Raw genomic sequence first — 14,561 nt, 5'->3', positions numbered from 1 at the left:
CAAATCTGCCACTGCTACCAGTGGGAAACAGTGGACAAGCCTCCAGGGCAAGACTACCTGACAGGAGCAGGTAGTGCAGTGGCAGCAGGGGTGGTGCTGATAGGTCAGATCCCAGATGTGCTGGACAGCAGTGTTGGAGCCGGTGGAGGGGCAGCTGGTGGATCCTGTGGGGCAGGCCTATCCTGCTGTGCTGTGGAGTATTCAGTGATGTGGTTACACATGGATAACATGGGCACATTTTCATGACGTAATAAAATTTAAAAAAATGTAATTAAATTAAATACAAATTAAAAAAATGACAGAGATAAGGGTTGAAGTGAGAGAAAAAGCAAGAGATAACAATAGTACCTTCATATGAGACATACAATGCATTAATACAATTATTTTACTCTATTATTTTAACTTTTACTTTTAAGACTACCACCTCCTAACAGATAACTTTTACTTTTAAGACTACCAGCATCTAACAGGTGCACTCTATACTACAGATTGCAGCAAGTACTCCTTGACATGTGCACATATTGCACATATGTGTGTACCAATTATACAGATTACAGTTTACACCAGGGCAGTTGTGCCACTGCTATACAGGTTTTAATTTAAGTTAAATATAATTGAAGAAGTAACAGTATTGTATAGTTGGGAAGTGTGGTATTTGTCTCCACAACCTCAGACTAAAGTCTAATATTGTACTCTTGGTTTATGCTACAGATTACTGCATCCATACTTGCTTTTACAGTTGATATGCATGCTCAATTTGATACAACTCTATAAAATAACAAAAGAAGCTATATTTAACTTTTAATGCTACTATAACACTGCTCCTCTGCTACATATGTGTTAGCAGACCTTGATGATGATTGTGGCCAAACTGAGGCACAGCTGGAGGTGCAGAGGTTGAATCTAACATTGAGGTTGGCATAAAGCCATCCCCTGCAATTCCATCAGAGACAGCCATTAGGCCTATGCCTACCCATTGCAGTGAGGCCACATATATTGGACAGGTGTATGGTGAGGTCATTTTTATCAGATAAGTGTGGTTATTGTGGCTTCAGTGCCTGTTGAGTCTGGCTGTAGCTAAAGTGTGGGTGAAGTGCCATGCAGTAGGGTTGATAGGGGTACTCAGAGGGGGCCTGCTATCCTTCCTCCACCTGGTGCAGGTGTCTCTTCCTGTGGCACTCAACATGTGCTTAGCACCATCATAGAGGCACAGGCATGGTCCCATAGCTTTTCTGGATAAATGCTCAGGGTTGTAACTGTGGCAGAGTCTGACATGTGTGACTACCTCCACCATATTGCCGATTTAATGGAGTGAATGAATTACAAGTTGGAGTGGGCATTGGAATGTCTGCTGGGAGGGGAATGGCATCCTTGTGGATGTAGTTCAGCCACATGATCTGCTGTAAGCCAACATGGCCATGTCCAATCACCCTCAGATAGTGGCAGTACTTCCACTGCTCCATTAGTGAGTATGCCATCCACACACAGACATGGCAGGCCATGGGATCCATGGTCCTGGATGTCCCCATAAATGCAGCTCATCCAGCAGACATCAGTCACACTCAGGTAGCAGCATTGCATCTGACCTTGGGCATGGATGTGGAAGTGCAACACCTGGCAGAGCCAGTTCTTGTGGTTTTTGATGACAATGATGAACTGCCACCTCTGCCACGATCTAGTGAGGGCTGTGAAGTGAGAAACTGCTATGCATATTGTTACTTTCTAACTTATCTCTTTAATGATTTTGCAGTAGGACTTTATGGTGCTAAACTGAGGGCATGCAGTGATCATCAGTAATTGTGAGCGCTATGACTGTGTGAATCTTTGATGCTTGACATCTACTATATAGTAATGGGCACATATAAGATGCAGTGGCACAGCGGTTTACAATGTAGCCTCACAGCAAGAGGTTCTCCAGTTCAATTCACAGCTGGGGTGCCTTCTATGTAGAGTCTGCATGTCCTTCTTGCATTTGTGTGGGTTTCCTGTGGATGCTTCAGTTCCTCCCACATTGCAAAGATGTGTCTGGAGCATTTCTCCCTGGGCATCCACTGAAAATTGTCTCATTTCAAGTTGGACTTTCATGGTAAACAAATGTTAAATTAACAAAATAAGCCAAAGTCTCTGCTGCCATAGGTTAAGGTACTTTCTGTACAAATCTCCCACCTTTTAGTTGCTTACTGGCCCAAGTAATGAAACACAAGGATATGCCACACATTCATATTATTAAAGAATGCACTCCAGGTTCAGGACTTACCTTGTAAATGCAGCAGTTGACTTAGTTTTAGTTCATGTCTGACTCTGTCTGATGCAAGCAGTACACAGCCAATACATAGGGAGGTAAAGATTGTGTGAGTTGCCTGTCATCAATAACCAGAAAAACAATTGTGGTAAAGCAAACCAAGAAATCAAAAGTACGGATAACTCAGAATCTCCAAATTTAAATTTCCTAGGGTTTATTAGTCTCCAATGTAATCCACAGCAGCAAAAAATATGAACAGCACAATCCAAACTACACAAGCATAAACGCCCTTCAAAGTCACTGCATTTTCGTTTTCAAAATACACACTTCATCAGATGAATAATGAAATCACTTGACCATCCTTATATACTGTCACTAATAAATAGAATAATTGATAAATTGATAAATTAATTTATATTATATTACAACTAAAATGTTTTACCCAAATCTGATGCATTTAAAGTTTTCATTGTTTGTGTTGACTGTTTAGTTGATTTTTTTAAAAAAAGGACTAAATGCTTTGATAGACATGTTAAAAATTAAATAAAAATCCTCTTTAAACATGTTAATTAATAATAAAAATGTCGATACAAAATACAAACATAACCCATTGTATAAAACTTTTGGCGACATCTAGTGACCATTTAAATTATTACATCACAACTTTAATACCTTCCTGCCTTATTAAAAACCATACAAAAATATGTTAATATTCTAAAAATAATCTTAATGTAAACAGTTTTTATATACTCAATTACATTGTTAAAATTTGATAAATTAATTTGATATTATCTTAATATAAGTTCATTAAAATACTTGTTATTACAAAAATGCTAATAAATACGAATGAAAATGAATAAATAAATAACCTAGTGAGTAAAAGTGGGATAAAGACCATATTATATTGCACATAGGGAATTAAATATACAGAGATATTTGATTTATTAGTAATTAAAACACCCCAAATATTACAATTTAGCTGCCCTTAATTTGAGCAGAGGTAGAATACTAGTATGTTCATTGAGTCCTGGTGGATTGTAAGATTCTAATGTCATTTGCCACCAGAGCTCTCTGTACTCCAACTTCTCTTCCCAGGGCCCTCCTCTAACATCTTTGTCTGTATGCTCAATAACAGAAAAAAGAAAACTAGCTTGCTGACATTCTTGACTATGTTTAAACAAGGCATTAGTTTCCTTTCCATTTTTGATGTCATTAAAATGTTCAAATATACATCTTTTCAACTTCCTTTCTGTCTTTCCTATATAGAAAGACAAACGTTTTGTACAACTTACAAAATACACTAGACCCATTGACTCACAATTATAGAAGTATTTATCATTAACTAACACTCTATTCCTACTACTGATGTTAATTTCATTCCCATTGAGAATGTGTATACATTGGGCACATCTGCCACACTTGTAAGTGCCTTTTCTTCTTCTCTCATGGGAAGTTGGAGCATGTTTGCTTTCCAAAATGTTCCTCATATTTCTAGAATTTTTATACACAATATTAACAAGTCCCTTATTGATTTTATCCAAATCCATCAGTTCTGTGAATCTGTTCCATTCATTACAAAATATATGTCTTATTTTGTTATTGATAGCATTATATTCTAGAGTGAGGGCTGTATGATAATTATCAGTGTTTGTTGTTCTACTCACACTTTGTCCTGTTGTCATATCATTGTCAAATACCTTTATTATAGGTTTAAACTTGGTCTCTCTACCATTCATGACCTCATTTCTAATATCACTAAAAATTTTTTCTGGATATCCTCTAGCCTTAAACATATTTTCCAACAAATCACATTCCACAATAAAATCTTCTTTGTTGCTGGTCATTCTGCACCCTCTAACATATTGACCTTTAATAATATTCTTCTTTACGTGTAGAGGGTGTGAACTATTGAAATGTAAGTAGGAATTACAGTATGTTGGTTTTCTAAAAACCTTAGATTCTAAACCTCCTTTCTTTTTATAGATTTCTATATCTAAATATTGTAATACATTGAGGGAACTTTGATAAGTAAATTTCAAAAAATTAGTTGTACTATTTAAATATTCCATGAATATTCTTAATTTTTCTTCAGTCCCTGTCCAAAAAATTACAATATCATCTAAAAATCTATGATAGCTTATCCAGGAAGAGCTAAATACACTATTCAAAACAAATTCCTCTTCCCATTTTGCTAAAACCAAATTAGCGTAGGTGGGGGCACAAGCTGCGCCCATAGCTACTCCCTGGATCTGCTTGTAAAATTCACCATTAAAGCATAAGAAGTTATTTTGTAATACTGTTTCCATCAACCACACACACAAAAGTTTGTCATTATTAGTCAATTTTGGGTACTCATAAACAATTTCTTCAAAATATCTAGTACCTTCCTTATAAGGAATAGAAGAAAACAAGTCAATGACATCTATTGTGACAAAGACAATGCTCTCTATGTTGTTGATGTTAGGTATTACTTTCAAGAGGTCCCATGAATCTTTTAAAATTTGTTTCCTATCCAACCACACCTCTTTTAACTTAACATCCACAAATTTGGTGTTTTTGACCCTACAGCAGATACAATAGGTCTTAAAGGGGGGGTCTGTCTCACTCTTATGAATCTTGGGTATACCAAATATCATAGGAATTTTTGGTTTGTCCACCCTTAAATAAGCAAGTGTCTCTCCAATGATTAAACCTTCTAATAACATATCTTTCAGTTTTATATCTATCTTATTATAGGCAATATTTATCTCATTTTTAGATACATGCTGATATTTATTGTTATCCCAAAGGATTTTATACATCCTGCTTTCATACTCCATTTTCTCCATTATAACTATACCTCCCCCTTTGTCCGGTTTCATAACCCTTAGGTTATGATCATCCTTGAGTTCTGTTAATATTTTCATTTCTTCTTTGGTTAAGTTGTAATGAGGTCTTTGATCTTTTGTTACCTCCTTCCTTATCTCATTCTCAACTATTTTTTCCAAGTTTCTCAACAAAGCATGGAGGGGGGGGGTTATATGTAGATCTACGTCTTAAAATGTTTACACTGTTTTGGGGACCCTTATTAGGGAGCACCAATTGTAAATTTACTTTTCTCAAAAATAGTTTGATTTCTATTAATGATTTAGCTATATCACCTTGTGTAGCAGGTATGTATTTTAGTCCTTTAGATAATAAATCAAAATGACCTTTATGTAAATTCAAATGACTAAAATTGTAAATATGAAACTTGTTATATGTCCATCTATTGTTCAACTGGTTAATTTCAGTAGGGGGGTGGGGGTAATTGTTTTCAGAGTTTATGTCTAATATCTCCCTCTGCCCCTTCTTCCCCCTCTCCACTGAAAATTTTCTCCCTGTTCTACCTGTCGATTCAAAATTCTTTTGGATCTCCTAAGTGGTGGAAATTCATCCTCATAGGATGAAAGTCTTTCTAAAGGTTCCAAATCATCTCTAATATCTGTCCTGGCCTTCCCTTTGTTGTTATAAATTACTTCCTGAAAATGTTTCCTAAAAGGTGGATTAGGATAACTTATCTTGTTTTTATATTCATTCAAGTCTCTCTCCATTTTCTTTATTTTTCTCACAACCAGATCTTCCATATTACTATCTATCGCCTTTCTAATGTTAAAATATTTATTTTTTTCTTCCTCAACAGAAAACATGAGGTCATTAGTAACAACTTTATTTAAAATCTCAATTTCTTTCAAAAGCTCATCTTGAATTCTGTTATTTTCCCTTACCATAAGTTTCAACATCTCTATCCCACACTGGTTAAATATTTCCAATAATTCCGAATGAAAAAGCAAACCTGGTACCACATTATTGGGATATTTATACAATTTCAACCCTTTTGGTACAATATTTTTGCAGATACATTCATTTAAATAGGAATTTTCCACATTCAAAATCCTATGCTTATGCATTAATTTATACAAACTGTGTAAATTGTCTTTGTATGTATTACTGTTCATTTTAACTGAAGTATCTTTCACACTATGTTTAAAGGTGCATTTTTGCTGTAGCCAGTCATTAATCTCCTTAATAGGAGAAACAGTACCTTTGTTGTTAAAACCGCATTGTGTTCGTATGTCTCTTTTCTCCTTAGGTGAACTATGGTCGTTTCCTTCCCTCGTTCTGCTTCATAATGCATTTGGGGTAATGGCAGGATCAAAACTACCCTCATTTTGTTCACTTTGGCAGCCGGTGTCCCCTCTCGCACCCATAAGCTCCAATTCTTTTACAGTCCTAGGTTTTACCGATTGTAAAACCGACCCTTTGGTACTTGTGGGGATAGTAACAGCATTCGGTTTTGGCGTAACAACGAAGGAGGAAGCAATAGGTGTAAGGAGGTTGACCAGCTCAGTGAGCTGGCCAATGAGCTTAAGCGTTAACCCCAGGTCCTCCTGCAACATTGCAGCAGCTTCCTGGTTATCCATCCACGAAAACACTAATAACCAGAAAAACAATTGTGGTAAAGCAAACCAAGAAATCAAAAGTACGGATAACTCAGAATCTCCAAATTTAAATTTCCTAGGGTTTATTAGTCTCCAATGTAATCCACAGCAGCAAAAAATACGAACAGCACAATCCAAACTACACAAGCATAAACGCCCTTCAAAGTCACTGTGTTTTCGTTTTCAAAAAACACACTTCATCAGATGAATACTGAAATCACTTGACCATCCTTATATACTGTCACTAATAAATAGAATAACTGATAAATTGATAAATTAATTTATATTACATTACAACTACAACGTTTTACCCAAATCTGATGCATTTAAAGTTTTCGTTGTTTGTGTTGACTGTTTAGTTGATTTTTTTAAAAAAGGACTAAATGCTTTGATAGACATGTTGATGTTGATTTTGATTTCTTGATTGTCATCAATGTTACTATATATATATATATATATATATATATATATATATATATATATATATATATATGTGTGTGTGTGTGTGTGTGTGTAAACAAGAGCAAGGTTTTATACCCCTAGGTGGTGAGAGAGTGCACTATGTGTTGTGTCTTAGCCAATGGAAGGGCATACTGAGCAAGCTTATCTCTGGCTACACTCAGAACCATTGGTGGTTCCCAGTCTGACTCCTCATCTGCCTGTGGCTGTGGTGACCATGTTGGGATGTGTGCCCCTTCCCCTTGCTGATCCTGCTGAAGCTATTTTCTAAGGATTATGATGTGTAGCATGACACATCCTGTGAATATTTCTGTACATGTCCATGGATTGCACTGCAAGACTCCACAGATGTATCTAGGCACCTGAACTGTGACTTCAGCAGCCCAAACACACTCTCTGTGATATTTCTGGTTTGAGTATGTGCCTCATTATGGCATTCTTCTGTGAGTGTCTTTGCATTTCTGATGGGTATTATCAGTCATGGTTGCAATCCATAGCCTGTATCCCCCAGTAAATGACCTGTGGGATATCACCCGTAGCAAACATCTGATATAGTTGGGAGGTGTGCCAGATATATGAGTCATGGTAACTGCCAGGGATGCCAACACATACGTTCAAGATGATTCCCTTGGAATTACACATGACCTGGCAGTTGGTAGAGTGGCAGCCCTTCCTTTTTAAGCCGAGTCCACCCCGTTCCCTTGGGTGGTGCCTTTATTTCTATATTGTACAGCTTATGGCACTCAGTACTTCAGGGTAGTATGCTACTTGGTAGACCTCTTGCATGTTTCCTGCCCTCTCCCCAGACCTACGGGGAAAATATATGTGGTCACTGGCATGTTGCAGCACTGCATTCATAAACTGGTGGAGGATCCTGGATGCTGATGACTGTGACACCCCCAGCATGTCCCGTGTTGGTCTCTAAAAGCTAGCTGTAGCTAAGATTCTAAGTGCTACAAATACCTTTGTCTCTAATGGGATGGGAGTACAGCAGATGTCACAGAGTTCCTGTAGTGTGTTCCTATCCACCCTGTAGTACTCTACAATTTCCACTTCATGTAGGTTGTGAAAAGTTAAATGGGGCCTGAAAACTCTTCTCCTTCTCAGCCTAGGTCTATTGTCAGCAGAAGCAGCATTGGCCTCGGCCTGTAGTACATGCAATGAACCAAAGCAGCAGCAGCCCATAACATTCTGTTAATGTAGACTCCTTTCTGTGGCTGTATTCCAAATGTTTTGGAATTCATAGGAAAAACCAGCATGGAATGTACATGGTTGATATGTAGATCACTGAATAGCTCCACCATTTAGGATTGGTTGATTAGCATGCAGTTGAGCTGCTTGCTGCTTGTGCGGTAATTTGCATGCCATGGTGTTTACCTTGTTTGCATGGGGGTGTGCATCTCTACACAGTGCTTGCTGAATCTAAAACTTTCCTTGCCCATGTGTGCAAAATAGCCATGTAGGATTTATTGAATCCCTCTGATAGTGATTGTTTCTTACAATTTTCTTCCTTACTGCTGTTATGACTATAGGAAGCAGTGAACTTTGACCAGTTAGTGAAATATTGCAATGAGTGTATTAAATAAAATTCTATGACTGCTTATTCAAAAATTGCTGTTGCATAAAATTTGAACACAGGTTGGGCATCTGATTCAAACTAGGTCTTGTGGTTGACACACAATCAGCTTTTTATGCCATTACATCTATAACATACAAGATGAATTTATAATACATTTTAGAAATATTAATTGACCTCTATATAAAGATATTTTAAAACTTACATGTGGTTTGAGAGGGAGATTTTAACAATATGTTGTTTCATCTTCATTAAGTACATTGATAGTATTACTATGCTTATTAATTAGGTATATAATTATTAGGTAAATAATTATTTAGGTACATAGAAAGCTATGTACCTTCTCTGTGGAAAATTTCACACATCATTCCCCTACACAGAGGAAGCACCTCCACTGACCTCTCCAATTACCGCCCCATCACCATCCTTTCCCCACTCTCCAAGATCCTTGAGAAATGTATTAATGCTCAGGTATTAAACTACCTTCAGGCTAACACTCTCCTCTCCAAAATCCATCATGGCTTCAGGCCATATGACAGCACTGCCACCACCTTGCTCTCTTTCACCAACGCAATCCTTCATCATAAAAACAATGGCTTGTTCTCCACCGCTATATTTCTGGAGCTATTAAAGGCTTTTGACATGGTATCACACAAAATTCTTCTCTCTGTCCACACTAATCTCTCTTTTTCCCACTCTGCCACTACCTGGTTCCATAGGTATCTGTCCCGCCAGCAGCAATCAGTTGTTTGGCAAGATCAGCTATCCCCTCGTCTTTCTGTAATGCTCGGTGTCCCCCAAGGCTCCATCCTTGGCCCCCTACTATTTTCTCTATTCATCAACAACCTACATACCTCCATGCAGCATACTTCTCTCATACAATATGCTGATGTCTCCACCCTCACCTGCTCTGACCCCACTTTACCAGAACTTCAAAAGATCACACAAGAATCTTTTACATCTGTAGAAAGCTGGCTATCTAATGTCCAAATTCTACTCAATCCCAGCAAGACCAAACTTCTTATCTTCCAGCCCTCCAAATCTAACCAGACTTCCACTCACTTCAACTATCTTGCCAAAGACAACACCATCTCCCCATATGAGCACACCAAAGTCCTTGGTGTGGAGACTGACAACAATCTCACATCTGACATCCACATATCTCTTACCATAAAAAAGTACACAAAAAACTTGGCGTGCTATATAGAAACAAACAATACGTAACCAAGGAAGTCATAACCTCTATTGCCAAGTCCCAACTAATCTCCACCTTACTCTCCTGTACTCACCAACCTTAGACAGGCTAATGTAAACAGGCTCCAAATGCTCCAAACCTGCTACAATAAAACTGTAAAATTTGCAACGGGTGCATCCTTCTGCAGCCACCACTGTCATACACTTAGAGAAATTGACTGGCTTGAACTCCCACAACTTCTTCACCTAAATTAACTCTCATTTGCCCACAAACTAGTAAACCACCCTCATAAGATCCCATCTCTTCAAAACCTACTCCAGCCCTACTGCTCCTCTAGACTCCTATTCTCAAACAGCAAAAATCTACTTCTTACTACCAAACCCAAAAACTCGTCAGGAGAAGATCTATTCTCCTGTGCCATATCCAAACTATGGAACAACCCCCCCAATAACCAAGTTACCTTCCAGCAATGAATTCAAAAGCACACTCAAAGCTCACTTAAAAATGCACTGTCTCTGTCTTTGCTCCAATCTCGACTAACAAACCTCCTATCCAAACAGTACATATTTTTATTTTTATCATCTACCACTGAACATTGTTTTCAGCTTAATTCATAAGTTTCGTTATGGGTCTTTTTAAATTGTTGCTAGAGCCTATTTCTCAGTATCTTATTGTATGCTTTGTTCCTTACTATTTATCTATTTACCCTGTTTTATTGTATAGCATGTTCCTTTATGTAAACTCATTTATTGTTGTATATTTTGCTTATTGTACTTGTGGAGCTTTTCTCCCTGGGCCTCTGCTGAAAAAGGACCTGTGCCCAGTTGGAATTTTCCAATAAACAAATGTAAATAAAATAAAATAATAAAAATAAATAAATTAAACCAGAAGAGTCTGCATCCAAAATATTTTTGTTTACTACACCAACAATGGCTTAACTCTTATCTGTAGGAAGAAGAATGAAGATCTAAATTGTAATAGCTAGAATTCTAAAAATATTATTTGAATGTTTTAAGAACGTGTTAATAAATAAATAGAGATAAGTTTATTCCGTAAATATTAAAATTTTCTGACATTACAAGGACACTATGGAACCTAACTTCTGACAAATGCAAGTAAAAATAGCAATGATAGATGTGGGAGTGAACAATTGGAGACATTAAACACTGAAGAACATGCAGGGAGACACGTCAGAATGTTTCATGCATTTTACAAAAGTAAGTAAGACATTGGTCCTGATTGGAATCCATCCTTCACCACAAATGATGCTTATGTACAAAGACAGTATAATTAGTTTCACAATTTGTTTAAATAACTAGACTCATTTCAGGGGCTCCAGTATATGTCTGTATGGGACAAGATGCTTAATAGTCCATCTTGCTTTGCTAAGGATGGCCTGCAACTCCTTTTCCATTTCTTCTGCATGCTAAAGCCTCTGTTGTCCACCTAGTGCCTTTTTAGACAGAGTCCAGTTGATGCAAATCCAATGTAACTAGCATATCAGTGCCAAAATCAAATCAAATTAAGGTGACCCTTCTCAATGTTAAAGGTCTAAACAAAAATTACTTGATCTTGAGACACTCCTGCATTAGGAAAGTATCCATGTGTCCATAGTTATTGAGACCTAGATAAAATGTAAAGAAAAAATACATTTTCCTCATATCATGTCTTCAGACACAATGACACTCTGGTGGTGTCTCCATATTTGTCAAGGATCATATTAACTTCACACAGATTGCTAAGAATGATTAATTATCAACTGAAACAAGAGCTTGCTACAGAACATGTTCTTTGTCTGCAGATGATTATGTGAGATTCTTGAGTGTTCTAAATGATCTCCATATTAACAAAAGCTCCCTTATTTGGGGTAAATTTAAATATCTTTCTGTAAATTGGAACACCTTGATTTAACAAAAACTCCATTGAGCTGCAGGAAACAAACCCATTAGAGCACACAGCATCCTTAAACTGATCCTTACAAGTATGGACACCTCTTCACTACACCTCTGGTATCTCTGTATTCAGGATAGTCGGACCAGAAACTTCACACCTTCTTCTTAAAACTGGTGAAAACCAGTACAGCAAATAACCAGGGGCGGCTCATGGTATTGGACTGCTGCCCTCCCACCTAGAAAAAAAAAAAAAGAAAAATCTTTAAAACTAAAAAAACAAACAGAAAAAAAAAAAAAAAGCACGAGTCCAGACTGCCTTTATCAGCAGTCCGGATAGAGATAGACAGGTACCCAGCAATCATTGCTGCAAATGCACTCAGGAATCAGTGCGGGTTTGACCGCACAGAAGAGGTGGTCCGGACTGCTTCGGCTGCAGGCAGATCCAATCAGGACTGAGAGAGGTGAGCTGCTCTCGTGGGACTTTCATTGCATGGGCTCATTCAGGAGGTAGGTGTAGCAGGTTTCGGTCGCTGGCTGGATTGCTCCATGTTACGAGTGTTTTTTGCTGCTTGGATTACTTCAGGTCGTTGGCTGAGACATACAGTGTGTGTGTGTCTATCTGTCTGTCTGTGCAAAATGCCCCAGTTACTATATACTGGTGGCTAGAGAGAGTAAATGGCGCTGGATAGAGATACTCAGGCTTGAACCCTGTACCTTGGATGCAGGTGGCAAGGACCTGAATTCCCTATTCACCACCATTTCTAAAAAAAAATGCAGATTTTTGCCTTATATTTGTCCTGTTCCTCATAAAAATCTGTGGTTTCTGTATCTACATTTTTCCTTACAAAATCTGTAGTGTAGTGGTGTGCTGGTAGCATTGTTGCCTAACAGCTACAGGTCTCTGGTTTGATTCTTGGCTGGGGTGCCTTCTGTGTGGTGTCTGCATGTTCTCTCATCTTGCAAAGATGTGATTGGCATTTCTCTCTGCTCTGCTGATAATTGTCTTTTGTTCCAAGTCAGACTAGTTTACTGGTTAAATGTTTAAAAAATAACAGGCATTTGAATTTCAGACTTCATATTCTTCAGAAAGTACATGGTAACACAAAATTGTTCTAGCAGTTGTCTAAGTTTATAACATAGATATTTGAAATGTGTCCCTATTTTTGGGACTGTATTCCTCCATTATTGGCTTTGTCCAGGTATTTGTGCTTGAGAGTTATCTATGGTGAGAACTGTATTCATTGAATGTTTGGGGGCTGTCTGTATCCCCCTCCCATTACTGGCTTTGTCCACATGTTTTTTGCTAAGAGGTTGAGAGCTATAGTGAGAACTGAATTCACTGAATATGTTTGGGGGCTGTATTCCCCCTATTATTGGCTTTGTTCAGGTGTTTTGTGCCAAGAGGTTGACAGCTATGCTGAGAACTGAATTCACTCAATGGTAGCCATTTAAGTTTGTCTTCCTCTCTTTTACAAAACAGCTGATTTGGCATAGTGGTATGTTTCTCTAACTGTTTTGCACAGGGTCCCCTGGGTAAAGACGTGGCAGTGAAATGTATGGTGGTAACACAGCATTTTATTCTAGAAACTTTCCAACATTATACAAGCAATGTTTAAAATATGTCCCTGGTTGTCCCCCCCCCCCCCCAATATATATCCGCTTTTTCCAGATTTCTTGTGCTGCAAAGTTCAGAGATACAACTGCGTGTCGAGTAGATTTTACAAAGAGCTGAGAGCTGCAGAGGAACAAAACTTTAGTGCTGCTTATTCCGAGTCTGCTTGCATTAATAGCACAACAGGCATTGTACTTGCTTTTGATGCAGAAGGCTGTGGGTTCTACTCCCACAGTAGATAGATGCATTGCTGATACTGTAAAGTGGGTGGATGCTGCAGTCATCTTTGATAAAGATACCTAGAGTAGTAACTATGAACCTGTTATCAGTTTGCCATACAGTCCCTATTGCGATATTACTAGCTTATTTTTTTTTAATGCATGCAACATAGGCAATTTATTCCTCAAGGGCAACAGGCACTTTATTTGTAGATGAATAAACAGTGACATATAAAGTTGTTTGCTGGCAGCAACCTCTTCATTGTTACAGATTTCTTTAATGTGGAATTATTTAGATGACTTTTACTACTTCAGAAATTGTGCATATTTACTGATAATGGTGGACTGTAGAAGTTTGAGTAGACTTTTATGATGGAAATGTTCTGAATTGGGTAGTTTTGTCATTGGTGCATGCATTTTGTTTCATTGTTTACTGGAAAAATGTTCAAAACAATAAATTTAAAATACCGTCTAACAACAGTACTGTATTGTACAAGGAATATAATTTAGTAGAATCAGGAAGGTGTATCAAAGAGCACATGTATGTTTCATGTGCAAGGGGCCTACGATTTGAAAACAGCCCAAAGTTAATCTTTATCTGCCACTGGCAAAATGTATTTTCTTTGAATGTGGGTTTCAATGCTGTTTCATTGAATGTGCGTTTCAAGGGCAGAGAAGTTTTTAATGCTAAGCCTGTTTTCATTGTGAGACTGCGTTGCTTTGTTTAGCAGATGTCTTAGTGTTTGTGCTGTAAAATGCAAAATAAAACTTTCAAATGAAATCCAGATCATTATAGAAGTAAAGCAGTATGCACATTAGTGTTTGTGGTAAATGGAGTAAAATAGACAAGTAATGGATCATTGGAATGGCTGCAGGGGGGAGGGCTCCATTCGACCATGATTTTGTG

This window comes from Protopterus annectens, chromosome 8.part0 (assembly GCF_019279795.1).
Source record: "Protopterus annectens isolate FY-2018-M chromosome 8.part0, PAN1.0, whole genome shotgun sequence".
NCBI classification, from domain to species: domain Eukaryota; kingdom Metazoa; phylum Chordata; order Ceratodontiformes; family Protopteridae; genus Protopterus; species Protopterus annectens.
Note: the sequence above shows the minus strand (reverse complement) of the source record.